This window comes from Pseudophryne corroboree, chromosome 8, assembly GCF_028390025.1.
Source record: "Pseudophryne corroboree isolate aPseCor3 chromosome 8, aPseCor3.hap2, whole genome shotgun sequence".
NCBI lineage: Eukaryota > Metazoa > Chordata > Amphibia > Anura > Myobatrachidae > Pseudophryne > Pseudophryne corroboree.
This window is the reverse complement of record NC_086451.1, coordinates 188,295,493-188,314,863: the sequence shown is the minus strand read 5'-3', so window position 1 is coordinate 188,314,863 and position 19,371 is coordinate 188,295,493.

The following is a 19,371-nucleotide window of genomic DNA, read 5'->3' as shown; positions in this document are numbered from 1 at the left end:
CAGACCCTGTCACTGAAATGATGGGTTGGTTAAAGTGTGCATGTCCTGTTTTGTTTATACAACATAAGGGTGGGTGGGAGGGCCCAAGGATAATTCCATCTTGCACCTCTTTTTTCTTTTCTTTTTCTTTGCATCATGTGCTGATTGGGGAGGGTTTTTTGGAAGGGACATCCTGCGTGACACTGCAGTGCCACTCCTAGATGGGCCCGGTGTTTGTGTCGGCCACTAGGGTCGCTAATCTTACTCACACAGCTACCTCATTGCGCCTCTTTTTTTCTTTGCGTCATGTGCTGTTTGGGGAGGGTTTTTTGGAAGGGACATCCTGCGTGACACTGCAGTGCCACTCCTAGATGGGCCCGGTGTTTGTGTCGGCCACTAGGGTCGCTAATCTTACTCACACAGTCAGCTACCTCATTGCGCCTCTTTTTTTCTTTGCGTCATGTGCTGTTTGGGGAGGGTTTTTTGGAAGGGCCATCCTGCGTGACACTGCAGTGCCACTCCTAGATGGGCCCGGTGTTTGTGTCGGCCACTAGGGTCGCTAATCTTACTCACACAGCTACCTCATTGCGCCTCTTTTTTTCTTTGCGTCATGTGCTGTTTGGGGAGGGTTTTTTGGAAGGGCCATCCTGCGTGACACTGCAGTGCCACTCCTAGATGGGCCCGGTGTTTGTGTCGGCCACTAGGGTCGCTAATCTTACTCACACAGCTACCTCATTGCGCCTCTTTTTTTCTTTGCGTCATGTGCTGTTTGGGGAGGGTTTTTTGGAAGGGACATCCTGCGTGACACTGCAGTGCCACTCCTAGATGGGCCCGGTGTTTGTGTCGGCCACTAGGGTCGCTTATCTTACTCACACAGCGACCTCGGTGCAAATTTTAGGACTAAAAATAATATTGTGAGGTGTGAGGTATTCAGAATAGACTGAAAATGAGTGTAAATTATGGTTTTTGAGGTTAATAATACTTTGGGATCAAAATGACCCCCAAATTCTATGATTTAAGCTGTTTTTTAGTGTTTTTGGAAAAAAACACCCGAATCCAAAACACACCCGAATCCGACAAAAATAATTCGGTGAGGTTTTGCCAAAACGCGTTCGAACCCAAAACACGGCCGCGGAACCGAACCCAAAACCAAAACACAAAACCCGAAAAATTTCAGGCGCTCATCTCTACTTGAAACATCCTGGTTCTCTCTTACTATAATATGTAGATGTTTGTACTAGTGAAAAAAACATCCGTCCGGACCAACATATGTTTTAAATTACAACCCCTCTTATAGGTAATCAACGGTTTGGTATTTTTGAATACTGTTAAATCCCTATCAAAATGTACAATGGGCCACAATCATTTCACTGTACTTGAAACCAAGGAGCTATATTGGCAGATATAATGCCACGTTCTGCAAATGTTGGATTGCTATATTGAACAAATGTAGTTATGATCTCATGTTACTTGTCATAGAAGAAGCCAGTAGGGAGCTGACGGTGATACGTGAGAAAATAAAGGGTTTTGAAACTTCATTTTATGGGATCTTGGAAGCTGATAAGGACACTAAGTGGTTGGAAAAACTGGATAAACAAGTTGCAGTTTATAAACGTGATCTGGTTCAGTTTAAGCATCATAAATTGAACAAAGTTACAGCTGATTATGACCAGAATAATGTGTATTTATGGATAGGATCAGAGCGTAATAACAGGCCTTATCAAAATAGGAGACGACCTTATAGGCCCAGAGAGGACTCTGATTCCTTACCAGAAAATCCTACCACCAGTGACTCTGATTACAATGATGTGTCTAACAGGAAAACTTCTGCAGCGATCCCTTTAGGCGTCCTGACCCGCATGCAAATCCGCGGCGGCGGACGCGCCGGGGGGGGTGCAAAGCGCGGTCAAGGAAGGCCAGGCAGACCACCATCACAAAGGAGAAACTAATATTTAATTTGTCCTCTCGTGTTCTAACTGGGACTGAATTGAAGGTTCTTGGTTTGGGACTATCGTTCGTCCCGACTGTACGATTTGATGAATTTAAATGGGAGGTGGAACAGTATAAATTGAACAGACAACTTCGTTTGCATGAACATTTTCATGGCTCTAGGGCCAATGTTGGTAATCATGGCTATAGTGAGCGGGATTCTCTCCCGGCCCAGTTACAGAGATTACAGAAAAAATCTTCTTTTGACCCATATACTAACAATATGTCGATTAAAACTTTTTCCCGCATGCTTACACATGATGTTAGTAAAGCTTTTGAAAATAATCATGAGGTTATACATGGTCCTAGCAATCTATCTGCTGTTGAATTTCAGGCACTCAAGAACCTTGCCAGTTACAATGATATAATCATCCGCCCCGCTGATAAGGGCGGGGCTATCGTTGTCCAGGATTTAGTTGATTATAAATCAGAAATTATGCGACAATTAGCCGATAATTCAGTTTATAGATTGCTGGACCATGATCCTACTTCAGAATTTGCTTTAAAATTATCCAAAAGGTTGTCCCGTGCAGTTAGTGATGGACACATCCCTCAGTCACTATGTGACGCTTTGTTACCTAAATGGCCGGTTGCACCTTTGTTGTATACTTTGCCTAAGATACACAAGGATGCATCCCACCCTCCGGGACGTCCAATTATTGCTGCCCGGGACTCATTATTTCAAAATTGTTCTGTGTACTTGGATAGTCTATTGCAACCCTGTATTCTGGGACACCCAGGATATTTACTTGACACGACCAGCTTTTTGAACAAATTATCAGAGATTGAGAATATTCCTGATAACAGTCTTCTATGTAGTTTGGATGTGTCTAGTTTATATACCATTATTCCTAATCCTGATGGCATTGCTGCAGTGCGTCATTTATTAACTAACAATCCTCTATATGTTGGACCTGACATAGACCTGATTTGTGATCTTTTGGAGATTATATTGACATGTAATTACTTTATTTTTGACGGCCGATTTTATTTACAAGTCTCCGGTTGTGCGATGGGGTCGAATGTGGCCCCATCGTACACTAATTCTTACATGTTTAGAGCAGAGCAGGATATTTTTTTCAGCAATATTAATATTTTTGACAAAATATTTTTTTACGTTCGGTACATAGATGATTTATTTTTGATTTGGACTGGTACTAAAGAACAGTTAGTATCATTTGTTGAGGTACACAACGGGTCTGATTGTCCTATTAAATTCTCATGTGATATTAGTGATAAGTCCATTAATTTTCTTGATGTGATGGTCTCAATTGAGAATCAACATATTTCCACTAATTTGCACACCAAGAATACTGATAGAAATACTTTGTTATATTCGACTAGTTTCCATCCTAAATCTTTGAAATATGGACTCCCCTATTCACAGTTTCTTAGAGCTTGTCGCATTTGCAGCAATGCCAATGATGCATGTATCCAAATCGATAACATGATTGATAAATTCTTATCCAGAGGTTATTCTTTACCACAGCTCATTCTGGCTAAAAAGAAAGCACTAGGTAAGGCTAGAAGTGAATTACTGCACACAAAGAGAGAGAGGACCTTGGACAAGTGTCTACCATGGGTCAATCACTTTAATGTGTGTAGTGGTGCAATTAAATCTGTGTCGAAACAACTATGGCCTATAGTGAGTACTGATCAGGAACTCAACCTTGGTGATAATAGACTCATGTCATGCTACACCAGGGGACGGAATATTCGTGACTGGGTTGTTAAAACTGACGTCTCCAATATGTCAAATACTATCAGTTCTCAAAATTTTTTGAGTCGACGTAATGGTTGCTACAAGTGTGTTAATTGTGTTACCTGTCGGTATTTGATAGCTGGAGGAAGTTTCTGTCATCCATACAGTGGAAAAAAGTTCTTCATTCGACATAAGGTGACATGCACAACCAAATTCATTGTGTATATCATCAAATGTCCATGTGGACTGATTTATGTCGGTAAAACCGACAGGACTTTACGGGAACGAATGGCGGGACACCGTTCCACTATACGTGCTGCCATTGATTCCGGTAAAAGTGACCATCCTGTGGCGCGCCACTTTTTAGAGGCGGGTCACAGCATGGCCAATCTTAGATACATGATCATTGATCATATTCCTCCATCATTGCGGGGGGGTAATCGTTCACTTAAATTGCTTAAATGTGAATCTGGTTGGATTTTTAGATTAGGTTCTCTTGCGCCCCGTGGTCTTAATGATAATTTGGGTTTACATGCATTTATTTAATATATTATGGTCTATTATACTCTCCCCATGGTATTCAGACTGGCTCTATGTGCATTTATGGTGCAGGGTTATTTGTGATAGGATTTTTGATGGTTTGTATTGTATTATATCTATATTTAACAAGCCGATTTTTTATGTTTTTTTGTATTTTTTGTGTTTCTTGTGTCCTGTGTCGTTTCCATTTGGTGTTGCTGCCCTCGCTGCTGCCGTTTTTATTGTTCACTATATTGTTTACAAGTGGTTACCATGGCTACGGACGGGGTGTGATGACGTCACTTGTGGGCGCCTCACTTCCTGTTTCCGGACGGCGTGGCCGCCGCTGCACATGGTGGGGATATAAGGTGAGCAGAGTTTTGTGTTTGTATATTCTTTGCCTGATGACGATGTAAAATATACATCGAAACGTTGCAGTAATCCTGACTCTTTGTGGTTATTACGCCGTGTGCTGCCGACTACAGTTGCTGTTTATTTTGGACTCCTTGCCGGGGAGTTTCTACGGCTGGCACCGGGACTATCATGTTAAAAAAGGTGTGCTGCCCCACTGCTTAGTGTTACATATATATATATATATATATATACACAGGTTGAGTATCCCTTATCCAAAATGCTTGGGACCAGAAGTATTTTGGATATAGTATTTTTCCGTATTTTGGAATAATTGCATACCATAATGAGATATCATGGCGATGGGACCTAAGTCTAAACATAGAACGCATTAATGTTTCATATGCACCTTATATGAACAGCCTGAAGGTCATTTAATACAATATTTTTAACAACATGGTGTATTATACAAAGTTTGTGCACATTGAACCATCAGAAAACAAAAGTTTCACTATGTCACTCTCACTCAAAATTCAGTATTTCTGAATATTCCGTATTTCGGAATATTTGGATACACACATATACATATTATATATATATATATATATATATATATATACATACATATTTATTTATTTATTGAATCCAAGGTGTTGGCACTCACAATGTATATTCAACATCCTGCTGGGGTGTATCTCAGGCATATGCACAGAGTTCATCCATAGTAGGCCATACATACATCAAAACTAGAGCGAGCACTCACTAGTCTACTTTCTTTAAAGTTCCAAGTGTTTAATTAGTAATTTACACCATGGTGAACACAAAAATTACGACGTTTTGGGCCTGAATCTGAAAACAGCTGAGAAAAAGCTAGAAAGAAACTCTATAGGTGGTTGAGCACTCTTATAAATATGGGAGGGAGGGGAAAAAAACAAAAAACAAAGTGTGAAAAATAAAACTTAACTTTTATTCAAAAAATTCTTAAGGCCTCTGGGTCTATACCAATAAAATAGACTGACATAGGCGAAATATAAAGACTATACACAACATAAAAGTAAAAATACATGCAACTAAATAGCATCCAGGTATAAAGAAGCAAATAGCTAACAAATGTATATAAAGTATTGGTACCCAATTGAATGGACAATAGATAGGCAGGACTACAAGGGCACAGTCAGTGTACTACTATCCCCCATGCGTAAACCAGTGAATGGGGGATGAGTGATTTTTACTGGTGTCTGTCCTTGGAAAATAAAGATAAGCCACTAAGGAGGGCAGATTTTCTATTCTGCTTTTGGCTGATGTGTACTAGACACAGCACAGCCAATGAGAGAAATACTAAGCTTTCCTCTATACTAGAGAAAAGATTTTTTGATCAAATCGATAAATAATGTAGATTGGTGTGGTGGTAGGCACAGATATGTAAATTTATGAGGAGAGAAATAAGGTCTCCGTTTTGGATGGACTGTGATAGTAAAGCGTGTTGGAATCCTGTTATGTTATCATAGGATTTACAATAAATGCCCTTGTGCAGGTGTATAATTAATAAGTGATACACAGTCAGGGCTTGTAAGTACACTTTTGGAGTTCTACGGTCCCCCATATGCCATGCAGTGAATGGGGGATGAGAGATTCCTACTGGTGTAAGTCCTTAGAAAAATAGAGCCGGACAGTTCTTGCCTACTGCTTTTGGCTGATGCGTAAAAAAGACAGCACAACCAATGAGAGAGGTACTGGACCGTTCCCCTATTGATAGAATAGAGACAGATGCAGGGGTGTATCTAGGGGTCCAAGCGCCCCTGGCAAAGTAAGGGACTGGAGCCCCCATATTTGAAATAGGGAAGGTGCATGTGCAAAAAAGGGGCATGATCTTGTGGGAAAGGGGCATGACCATACAATAGTTCTCCCAATTCAAATTACGCTACACAGTAGTAACCCTTATACACATCATGCCCACACAGTAGCAGTTCCCTTTACACATTAGGCCCACACAGTAATTCTCATAACACTGAGGACACATCAGCAGTGCCTGGCCTGGCTGAGGACACAATGCTACCCAAGGCCAGGTAGTATAATCAAATAGTAGTGCAAAGAAGAGCAGTGCAGCGCACTAACCAGTGGTGCAAGTAGGAAAAAAATGTTATTGGTACTGTGTGCACGTGCCGAAGGTGCGCTCATGACCAAAAATGGGTGTGGCCACATTCCACATGGGGCATGGCCAATGAAAATGAGGGCATGATACACATGACCCCAATACTGCAGTGTCAGATACACAAATGCCCCCACAGTGCCAGATACACACATGCCCCCACAGTGCCAGATACATATATGCTCCCACAGTCATATAGTCATAGTCCCCATCCCCCTCAGCACATAGCCAGAGTCCCCTCCCAGTAAATAGCCATAGCCCTCACCTCCCCAAGCAATAGCCATAGTCCCCCAGCACATAGCTGTAGTCTTCACCTCTCCCAACACAGTCATACAGTAGTCCCCACCTCCCTCCCATCACATAACAATTGTTCCCTGCCAACATACTGTATATAGGCCCTCATTCCGAGTTGTTCGCTCGTTCTTTTTCATCGCATCGCAGTGAAAATCCGCTTAGTACGCATGCGCAAAGTTCGCACTGCGACTGCGCCAAGTAACTTTACTATGAAGAAAGTATTTTTACTCACGGCTTTTTCTTCGCTCCGGCGATCGTAATGTGATTGACAGGAAATGGGTGTTACTGGGCGGAAACACGGCGTTTCAGGGGCGTGTGGCTGAAAACGCTACCGTTTCCGGGAAAAACGCAGGAGTGGCCGGAGAAACGGTGGGAGTGCCTGGGCGAACGCTGGGTGTGTTTGTGACGTAAACCAGGAACGACAAGCACTGAACTGATCGCACAGGCAGAGTAAGTCTGAAGCTACTCTGAAACTGCTAAGTAGTTAGTAATCGCAATATTGCGAATACATCGGTCGCAATTTTAAGAAGCTAAGATTCACTCCCAGTAGGCGGCGGCTTAGCATGTGTAACTCTGCTAAATTCGCCTTGCGACCGATCAACTCGGAATGAGGGCCATAGCCATAGTCCCCATCCCTGCTCATAGCCCATTACCTCTTCAAGCACATAGCCAGTCCCCATCCCCCTCCCAGCACATAGCTGTAGTCCGCTTTTAGCACATAGGCGTCGTCTCCCCCACTCCCAGCACATACATAGACTCCCCACACGGCACAGAGCCCTAGTCCCCACCCCACAACATCCCAGCAGATAGCCGTGGTGTCTGGAAATACCTGCTGTGCGAGCTGCCTGGGATGGAGGGTGGAGGATCACTCAGCAGGCAGGAGCTGGAGCTGGTATCAGGCACAGCACCAAACTACGTGAAGAAACTGAAAAAAATAAATAAACCTACAGCTCCCAGCAGCCCTTGACGCCGGGAGCTCCCGACAGCAAGGGTTGCTGGGAGTTGTAATTTATTTTCAGTTTCTTACCTGTAGTGCATTGCAGTGCTGGACCCTGGCGCCAGCTCCTGCCTGCTGAGCTATCCTCCACCCTCCATCCCACGCAATACACAGGCAGCTTGGCACAGCAGGTATTGTCAGACACTATGGCTTAAGGGATTCCACCCATTGGCCGAGGGTGGCACCCCCTACTTGGCTTGCGCCCCTGGCGAGTGCCATCCTGGCCAATGGGTAGATACACCCCTGGACAGATGTATAACTATAGTGCCAGATTAGCATTCAATACCCATATGTATAGAGGTTTTACTCTCTATAAGTAATGCTCGCATATAGAATGATATTACACAAGAACATATGTGGCGAGAGTAGTGTTCCCAAAGCAAAGATCATTGTACTCAAATTTATGAACATCCTTAACTGCCTAAATATATAATTATCATCACCACATCTAGTCATTTTTTTATTGAAGTGGAAGATTCATACCAAGGATCTGGTGTAAATGTCTACATTTCTATAAAAATAAAGCCAATGTTTTATAAAGATACACGTCAATTCCCTATCTAGGTTTATTCTATACATTATGTATTAATTAGTGATGAGCGGGTTCGGTTCCTCGGAATCCGAACCCCCCCGAACTTCAGCCTTTTTACACGGATCCGAGGCAGACTCGGATCTTCCCGCCTTGCTCGGCTAACCCGAGCGCGCCCGAACGTCATCATCCCGCTGTCGGATTCTCGCGAGGCTCGGATTCTATCGCGAGACTCGGATTCTATATAAGGAGCCGCACGTCGCCGCCATTTTCACACGTGCATTGAGATTCATAGGGAGAGGACGTGGCTGGCGTCCTCTCCATTTAGATTAGAAGAGAGAGAGTGATAGTGAGACACTTGATTTACTGGAGCTTAGGAGTACTCAGAGAGTGCAGAGTTTACTAGTGACTGACCAGTGACCACCAGTGCAGTTTTATTATATTATTATTTAATATAATCCGTTCTCTGCCTGAAAAAAAACGATACACAGTGACACAGTAACAGTATACCATATCTGTGCTCAGCCTCAGTGTGCTGCATCATCTATGTATATCTGACTGTGCTGAGTGCTTAGTGCTCACACAGCTTAATTGTGGGGGAGACTGGGGAGCAGTAGCAGGAGTACATATTATTTAACAGTGCACACTTTTGCTGCCAGTGTGACTGACCAGTGACCACTGTCTGACCACCAGTATATTGTGATTGTCTGCCTGAAAAAGTTAAACACTAGTCGTGTGGTGTTTTTATTCTATAAACGCATTCTGCTGACAGTGTCCAGCAGGTCCGTCATTAATTATATAATATATACCTGTCCGGCTGCAGTAGTGATATATATATATTTTTTTATATCATTATCATCCAGTCTATATTAGCAGCAGACGCAGTATGGTAGTCCACGGCTGTAGCTACCTCTGTGTCGGCAGTCGCTCGTCCATCCATAATTGTATACCACCTACCTGTGGTGTTTTTTTTTCTTTCTATCTTCTTGATACTACTAGTAGCTTACTTTAGGAGTCTGCAGTGCTGCTGACAGTGTCCAGCAGGTCCGTCATTATATAATATATACCTGTCCGGCTGCAGTAGTGATATATATATTTTTTATATCATTATCATCCAGTCTATATTAGCAGCAGACGCAGTACGGTAGTCCACGGCTGTAGCTACCTCTGTGTCGGCAGTCGCTCGTCCATCCATAATTGTATACCACCTACCTGTGGTGTTTTTTTTTTCTATCTTCTTGATACTACTAGTAGCTTACTTTAGGAGTCTGCAGTGCTGCTGACAGTGTCCAGCAGGTCCATCATTATATAATATATACCTGTCCGGCTGCAGTAGTGATATATATATATATTTTATATCATTATCATCCAGTCTATATTAGCAGCAGACGCAGTACGGTAGTCCACGGCTGTAGCTACCTCTGTGTCGGCAGTCGCTCGTCCATCCATAATTGTATACCACCTACCTGTGGTGTTTTTTTTTTCCCTATCTTCTTGATACTACTAGTAGCTTACTTTAGGAGTCTGCAGTGCTGCTGACAGTGTCCAGCAGGTCCGTCATTATATAATATATACCTGTCCGGCTGCAGTAGTGATATATATATATTTTTTATATCATTATCATCCAGTCTATATTAGCAGCAGATGCAGTACGGTAGTCCACAGCTGTAGCTACCTCTGTGTCGGCAGTCGCTCGTCCATCCATAATTGTATACCACCTACCTGTGGTGTTTTTTTTTCTTCTATCTTCTTGATACTACTAGTAGCTTTCTTTAGGAGTCTGCAGTGCTGCTGACAGTGTCCAGCAGGTCCGTCATTATATAATATATACCTGTCCGGCTGCAGTAGTGATATATATATATTTTTTATATCATTATCATCCAGTCTATATTAGCAGCAGACGCAGTACGGTAGTCCACGGCTGTAGCTACCTCTGTGTCGGCAGTCGCTCGTCCATCCATAATTGTATACCACCTACCTGTGGTGGTTTTTTTTTCTTCTATTTTCTTGATACTACTAGTAGCTTACTTTAGGAGTCTGCAGTGCTGCTGACAGTGTCCAGCAGGTCCGTCATTATATAATATATACCTGTCCGGCTGCAGTAGTGATATATATATATATATTTTTTATATCATTATCATCCAGTCTATATTAGCAGCAGACGCAGTACGGTAGTCCACGGCTGTAGCTACCTCTGTGTCGGCAGTCGCTCGTCCATCCATAATTGTATACCACCTACCTGTGGTGTTTTTTTTTTTTCTATCTTCTTGATACTAGTAGCTTACTTTAGGAGTCTGCAGTGCTGACAGTGTCCAGCAGGTCCGTCATTATAATATATACCTGTCCGGCTGCAGTAGTGATATATATATATATTTTTTATATCATTTTCATCCAGTCTATATTAGCAGCAGACGCAGTACGGTAGTCCATGGCTGTAGCTACCTCTGTGTCGGCAGTCGCTCGTCCATCCATAAGTATACTAGTATCCATCCATCTACATTGTTTACCTGAGGTGCCTTTTAGTTGTGCCTATTAAAATATGGAGAACAAAAATGTTGAGGTTCCAAAAATAGGGAAAGATCAAGATCGACTTCCACCTCGTGCTGAAGCTGCTGCCACTAGTCATGGCCGAGACGATGAAATGCCAGCAACGTCGTCTGCCAAGGCCGATGCCCAATGTCATAGTACAGAGCATGTAAAATCCAAAACACCAAATATCAGTAAAAAAAGGACTCAAAAATCTAAAATAAAATTGTCAGAGGAGAAGCGTAAACTTGCCAATATGCCATTTACCACACGGAGTGGCAAGGAACGGCTGAGGCCCTGGCCTATGTTCATGGCTAGTGGTTCAGCTTCACATGAGGATGGAAGCACTCAGCCTCTCGCTAGAAAAATGAAAAGACTCAAGCTGGCAAAAGCACAGCAAAGAACTGTGCGTTCTTCGAAATCACAAATCCACAAGGAGAGTCCAATTGTATCGTTTGCGATGCCTGACCTTCCCAACACTGGACGTGAAGAGCATGCGCCTTTCACCATTTGCACGCCCCCTGCAAGTGCTGGAAGGAGCACCCGCAGTCCAGTTCCTGATAGTCAGATTGAAGATGTCAGTGTTGAAGTACACCAGGATGAGGAGGATATGGGTGTTGCTGGCGCTGGGGAGGAAATTGACCAGGAGGATTCTGATGGTGAGGTGGTTTGTTTAAGTCAGGCACCCGGGGAGACACCTGTTGTCCATGGGAGGAATAGGGCCATTGACATGCCTGGTGAAAATACCAAAAAAATCAGCTCTTCGGTGTGGAAGTATTTCAACAGAAATGCGGACAACATTTGTCAAGCCGTGTGTTGCCTTTGTCAAGCTGTAATAAGTAGGGGTAAGGACGTTAACCACCTCGGAACATCCTCCCTTATACGTCACCTGCAGCGCATTCATCATAAGTCAGTGACAAGTTCAAAAACTTTGGGCGACAGCGGAAGCAGTCCACTGACCAGTAAATCCCTTCCTCTTGTAACCAAGCTCACGCAAACCACCCCACCAACTCCCTCAGTGTCAATTTCCTCCTTCCCCAGGAATGCCAATAGTCCTGCAGGCCATGTCACTGGCAATTCTGACGAGTCCTCTCCTGCCTGGGATTCCTCCGGTGCATCCTTGCGTGTAACGCCTACTGCTGCTGGCACTGCTGTTGTTGCTGCTGGGAGTCGATGGTCATCCCAGAGGGGAAGTCGTACTCGTAAGACCACTTTTACTACTTCCACCAAGCAATTGACTGTCCAACAGTCATTTGCGAGGAAGATGAAATATCACAGCAGTCATCCTGCTGCAAAGCGGATAACTGAGGCCTTGGCAGGCTGGGTGGTGAGAAACGTGGTTCCAGTATCCATCATTACTGCAGAGCCAACTAGAGACTTGTTGGAGGTACTGTGTCCCCGGTACCAAATACCATCTAGGTTCCATTTCTCTAGGCAGGCGATACCGAAAATGTACACAGACCTCAGAAAAAGACTCACCAGTGTCCAAAAAAATGCAGTTGTACCCAATGTCCACTTAACCACGGACATGTGGACAAGTGGAGCAGGGCAGGCTCAGGACTATATGACTGTGACAGCCCACTGGGTAGATGTATGGACTCCCGCCGCAAGAACAGCAGCGGCGGCACCAGTAGCAGCATCTCGCAAACGCCAACTCTTTCCTAGGCAGGCTACGCTTTGTATCACCGCTTTCCAGAATACGCACACAGCTAAAAACCTCTTACGGCAACTGAGGAAGATCATCGCAGAATGGCTTACCCCAATTGGACTCTCCTGTGGATTTGTGGCATCGGACAACGCCTGCAATATTGTGTGTGCATTAAATCTGTGCAAATTCTAGCACGTCCCATGTTTTGCACATACCTTGAATTTGGTGGTGCAGAATTATTTAAAAAACGAGAGGGGCGTGCAAGAGATGCTGTCGGTGGCCAGAAGAATTGCGGGACACTTTCGGCGTACAGGCACCACGTACAGAAGACTGGAGCACCACCAAAAACGCCTGAACCTGCCCTGCCATCATTTGAAGCAAGAAGTGGTAACGAGGTGGAATTCAACCCTCTATATGCTTCAGAGGTTGGAGGAGCAGCAAAAGGCCATTCAAGCCTATACAACTGAGCACGATATAGGAGGTGGAATGCACCTGTCTCAAGCGCAGTGGAGAATGATTTCAACGTTGTGCAAGGTTCTGCAACCTTTTGAACTTGCCACACGTGAAGTCAGTTCAGACACTGCCAGCCTGAGTCAGGTCATTCCCCTCATCAGGCTTTTGCAGAAGAAGCTGGAGACATTGAAGGAGGAGCTAACAGTGCGATTCCGCTAGGCATGTGGGACTTGTGGATGGAGCCCTTAATTCGCTTAACAAGGATTCACGGGTGGTCAATCTGTTGAAATCAGAGCACTACATTTTGGCCACCGTGCTCGATCCTAGATTTAAAACCTACCTTGGATCTCTCTTTCCGGCAGACACAAGTCTGCTGGGGTTCAAAGAACTGCTGGTGACAAAATTGTCAAGTCAAGCGGAACGCGATCTGTCAACATCTCCTCCTTCACATTCTCCCGCAACTGGGGGTGCGAGGAAAAGGCTCAGAATTCCGAGCCCACCCGCTGGCGGTGATGCAGGGCAGTCTGGAGCGACTGCTGATGCTGACATCTGGTCCGGACTGAAGGACCTGACAACGATTACGGACATGTCGTCTACTGTCACTGCATATGATTCTCTCCCCATTGAAAGAATGGTGGAGGATTATATGAGTGACCGCATCCAAGTAGGCACGTCAGACAGTCCGTACTTATACTGGCAGGAAAAAGAGGCAATTTGGAGGCCCTTGCACAAACTGGCTTTATTCTACCTAAGTTGCCCTCCCACAAGTGTGTACTCCGAAAGAGTGTTTAGTGCCGCCGCTCACCTTGTCAGCAATCGGCGTACGAGGTTACATCCAGAAAATGTGAAGAAGATGATGTTCATTAAAATGAATTATAATCAATTCCTCCGTGGAGACATTGACCAGCAGCAATTGCCTCCACAAAGTACACAGGGAGCTGAGATGGTGGATTCCAGTGGGGACGAATTGATAATCTGTGAGGAGGGGGATGTACACGGTGATATATCGGAGGATGATGATGAGGTGGACATCTTGCCTCTGTAGAGCCAGTTTGTGCAAGGAGAGATTAATTGCTTCTTTTTTGGTGGGGGTCCAAACCAACCCGTCATTTCAGTCACAGTCGTGTGGCAGACCCTGTCACTGAAATGATGGGTTGGTTAAAGTGTGCATGTCCTGTTTATACAACATAAGGGTGGGTGGGAGAGCCCAAGGACAATTCCATCTTGCACGTCTTTTTTCTTTCATTTTTCTTTGCGTCATGTTCTGTTTGGGGGGTGTTTTTTGGAAGGGCCATCCTGCGTGACACTGCAGTGCCACTCCTAGATGGGCCAGGTGTTTGTGTCGGCCACTAGGGTCGCTTAGCTTACTCACACAGCTACCTCATTGCGCCTCTTTTTTTCTTTGCGTCATGTGCTGTTTGGGGAGTGTTTTTTGGAAGGGCCATCCTGCGTGACACTGCAGTGCCACTCCTAGATGGGCCAGGTGTTTGTGTCGGCCACTAGGGTCGCTTAGCTTACTCACACAGCTACCTCATTGCGCCTCTTTTTTTCTTTGCGTCATGTGCTGTTTGGGGGGTGTTTTTTGGAAGGGCCATCCTGCGTGACACTGCAGTGCCACTCCTAGATGGGCCAGGTGTTTGTGTCGGCCACTAGGGTCGCTTATCTTAGTCACACAGCTACCTCATTGCGCCTCTTTTATTTCTTCTTTGCGTCATGTGCTGTTTGGGGAGTGTTTTTTGGAAGGGCCATCCTGCGTGACACTGCAGTGCCACTCCTAGATGGGCTAGGTGTTTGTGTCGGCCACTAGGGTCGCTTAGCTTACTCACACAGCTACCTCATTGCGCCTCTTTTTTTCTTTGCGTCATGTGCTGTTTGGGGAGTGTTTTTTGGAAGGGCCATCCTGCGTGACACTGCAGTGCCACTCCTAGATGGGCCAGGTGTTTGTGTCGGCCACTAGGGTCGCTTAGCTTACTCACACAGCTACCTCATTGCGCCTCTTTTTTTCTTTGCGTCATGTGCTGTTTGGGGAGTTTTTTTTGGAAGGGCCATCCTGCGTGACACTCCAGTGCCACTCCTAGATGGGCCAGGTGTTTGTGTCGGCCACTAGGGTCGCTTAGCTTACTCACACAGCTACCTCATTGCGCCTCTTTTTTTCTTTGCGTCATGTGCTGTTTGGGGAGTGTTTTTTGGAAGGGCCATCCTGCGTGACACTGCAGTGCCACTCCTAGATGGGCCAGGTGTTTGTGTCGGCCACTTGGGTCGCTTAGCTTAGCCATCCAGCGACCTCGGTGCAAATTTTAGGACTAAAAATAATATTGTGAGGTGTGAGGTGTTCAGAATAGACTGAAAATGAGTGGAAATTATGGTTATTGAGGTTAATAATACTTTGGGATCAAAATGACCCCCAAATTCTATGATTTAAGCTGTTTTTTAGGGTTTTTCGAAAAAAACACCCGAATCCAAAACACACCCGAATCCGACAAAAAAAAATTCGGTGAGGTTTTGCCAAAACGCGTTCGAACCCAAAACACGGCCGCGGAACCGAACCCAAAACCAAAACACAAAACCCGAAAAATTTCCGGTGCTCATCACTAGTATTAATACCTACTGCTGGGAAAAGACAAATCCAACTGATATCATAAGATATCTATCAGTATAGAGTATGTACAGTTATATACATTGGGGTACACTTAATATTTGAACCAATTACAGATAAAAAAAAAATTCATATTTTTATTAAACTTATTGAACGGTTCACTTGCGGTACATGACCAAGGATCTCATTCCGAGTTGTTCGCTCGCAAGCTGCTTTTAGCAGCTTTGCACACGCTAAGCCGCCACCTACTGGGAGTGAATCTTAGCCTAGTAGATTTGCGAACTAAAGATTAGCAGATTTGTGAATAGACACTTCTTAGCAGTTTCTGAGTAGCTCCAGACTTAGGGTGTGTACACACGGTGCGATCCTTGCTATGTTCGATTTTTACTTGCGATTTCCCTTGAACTTCCCGGAGCCCAGATTTTGACTAACTTTTCTTGAGATATGGACTATGTGTGCTTACGATTTTGGCTTATGTGAGATTTTGGCTTATGTGAGATGTCATTGACATGTGAGATGAACTAGATAGTACACCGATCTAGCAAGGATTGACTTGCCTGCACAGTCTATCTTTTCTTGCGATGCCGACCTGGCGGGGCCGCGCATCGGGATCCCAAGGTGACTTTCACCTTGTGATCTGCATTAACTTTTCTTGCGATTTTTACTATATATAGTAGAGATGAGCGGGTTCGGTTTCTCTGAATCCGAACCCGCCCGAACTTCATGTTTTTTTTCACGGGTCCGAGCGACTCGGATCTTCCCGCCTTGCTCGGTTAACCCGAGCGCGCCCGAACGTCATCATGACGCTGTCGGATTCTCGCGAGGCTCGGATTCTATCGCGAGACTCGGATTCTATGTAAGGAGCCGCGCGTCGCCGCCATTTTCACACGTGCATTGAGATTGATAGGGAGAGGACGTGGCTGGCGTCCTCTCCATTTAGATTAGGGTTGAGAGAGAGAGAGAGAGATTGACCTGAGGCTGTGATACTGTAGAAGAGAGTGCAGAGTTTAGTGACTGACGACCACAGTGACCACCAGACAGTGCAGTTGTTTGTTTTATTTAATATATCCGTTCTCTGCCTGAAAAAAACGATACACACAGTGACTCAGTCACATACCATATCTGTGTGCACTGCTCAGCCCAGTGTGCTGCATCAATGTATATATATATCTGACTGTGCTCAGCTCACACAGCTTATACTTGTGGGGGAGACTGGGGAGCACTGCAGTGCCAGTTATAGGTTATAGCAGGAGCCAGGAGTACATAATATTATATTAAAATTAAACAGTGCACACTTTTGCTGCAGGAGTGCCACTGCCAGTGTGACTAGTGACCAGTGACCTGACCACCAGTATATATAATATTAGTAGTATACTATCTCTTATCAACCAGTCTATATTAGCAGCAGACACAGTACAGTGCGGTAGTTCACGGCTGTGGCTACCTCTGTGTCGGCACTCGGCAGCCCGTCCATAATTGTATATACCACCTAACCGTGGTTTTTTTTTCTTTCTTTATACATACATACTAGTTACGAGTATACTATCTCTTTATCAACCAGTCTATAGATTAGCAGCAGACACAGTACAGTGCGGTAGTTCACGCTGTGGCTACCTCTGTGTCGGCACTCGGCAGCCCGTCCATAATTGTATATACCACCTAACCGTGGTTTTTTTTTCTTTCTTTATACATACATACTAGTTACGAGTATACTATCTCTTTATCAACCAGTCTATATATTAGCAGCAGACACAGTACAGTGCGGTAGTTCACGGCTGTGGCTACCTCTGTGTCGGCACTCGGCAGCCCGTCCATAATTGTATATACCACCTAACCGTGGTTTTTTTTTCTTTCTTTATACATACATACTAGTTACGAGTATACTATCTCTTTATCAACCAGTCTATATTAGCAGCAGACACAGTACAGTGCGGTAGTTCACGGCTGTGGCTACCTCTGTGTCGGCACTCGGCAGCCCGTCCATAATTGTATATACCACCTAACCGTGGTTTTTTTTTTCTTTCTTTATACATACATACTAGTTACGAGTATACTATCTCTTTATCAACCAGTCTATATATTAGCAGCAGACACAGTACAGTGCGGTAGTTCACGGCTGTGGCTACCTCTGTGTCGGCACTCAGCAGCCCGTCCATAATTGTATATACCACCTAACCGTGGTTTTTTTTTCTTTCTTTATACATACATACTAGTTACGAGTATACTATCTCTTTATCAACCAGTCTATATATTAGCAGCAGACACAGTACAGTGCGGTAGTTCACGGCTGTGGCTACCTCTGTGTCGGCACTCGGCAGCCCGTCCATAATTGTATATACCACCTAACCGTGGTTTTTTTTTCTTTCTTTATACATACATACTAGTTACGAGTATACTATCTCTTTATCAACCAGTCTATATATTAGCAGCAGACACAGTACAGTGCGGTAGTTCACGGCTGTGGCTACCTCTGTGTCGGCACTCGGCAGCCTGTCCATAATTGTATATACCACCTAACCGTGGTTTTTTTTTCTTTCTTTATACATACATACTAGTTACGAGTATACTATCTCTTTATCAACCAGTCTATATATTAGCAGCAGACACAGTACAGTGCGGTAGTTCACGGCTGTGGCTACCTCTGTGTCGGCACTCGGCAGCCCGTCCATAATTGTATATACCACCTAACCGTGTTTTTTTTTTCTTTCTTTATAGTCATACTAGTTACGAGTATACTATCTCTTTATCAACCAGTCTATATATTAGCAGCAGACACAGTACAGTGCGGTAGTTCACGGCTGTGGCTACCTCTGTGTCGGCACTCGGCAGCCCGTCCATAATTGTATATACCACCTAACCGTGGTTTTTTTTTCTTTCTTTATACATACATACTAGTTACGAGTATACTATCTCTTTATCAACCAGTCTATATATTAGCAGCAGACACAGTACAGTGCGGTAGTTCACGGCTGTGGCTACCTCTGTGTCGGCACTCGGCAGCCCGTCCATAATTGTATATACCACCTAACCGTGTTTTTTTTTTCTTTCTTTATAGTCATACTAGTTACGAGTATACTATCTCTTTATCAACCAGTCTATATATTAGCAGCAGACACAGTACAGTGCGGTAGTTCACGGCTGTGGCTACCTCTGTGTCGGCACTCGGCAGCCCGTCCATAATTGTATATACCACCTAACCGTGGTTTTTTTTTCTTTCTTTATACATACATACTAGTTACGAGTATACTATCTCTTTATCAACCAGTCTATATATTAGCAGCAGACACAGTACAGTGCGGTAGTTCACGGCTGTGGCTACCTCTGTGTCGGCACTCGGCAGCCCGTCCATAATTGTATATACCACCTAACCGTGGTTTTTTTTTCTTTCTTTATAGTCATACTAGTTACGAGTATACTATCTCTTTATCAACCAGTCTATATTAGCAGCAGACACAGTACAGTGCGGTAGTTCACGGCTGTGGCTACCTCTGTGTCGGCACTCGGCAGCCCGTCCATAATTGTATATACCACCTAACCGTGGTTTTTTTTTTCTTTCTTTATAGTCATACTAGTTACGAGTATACTATCTCTTTATCAACCAGTCTATATTAGCAGCAGACACAGTACAGTGCGGTAGTT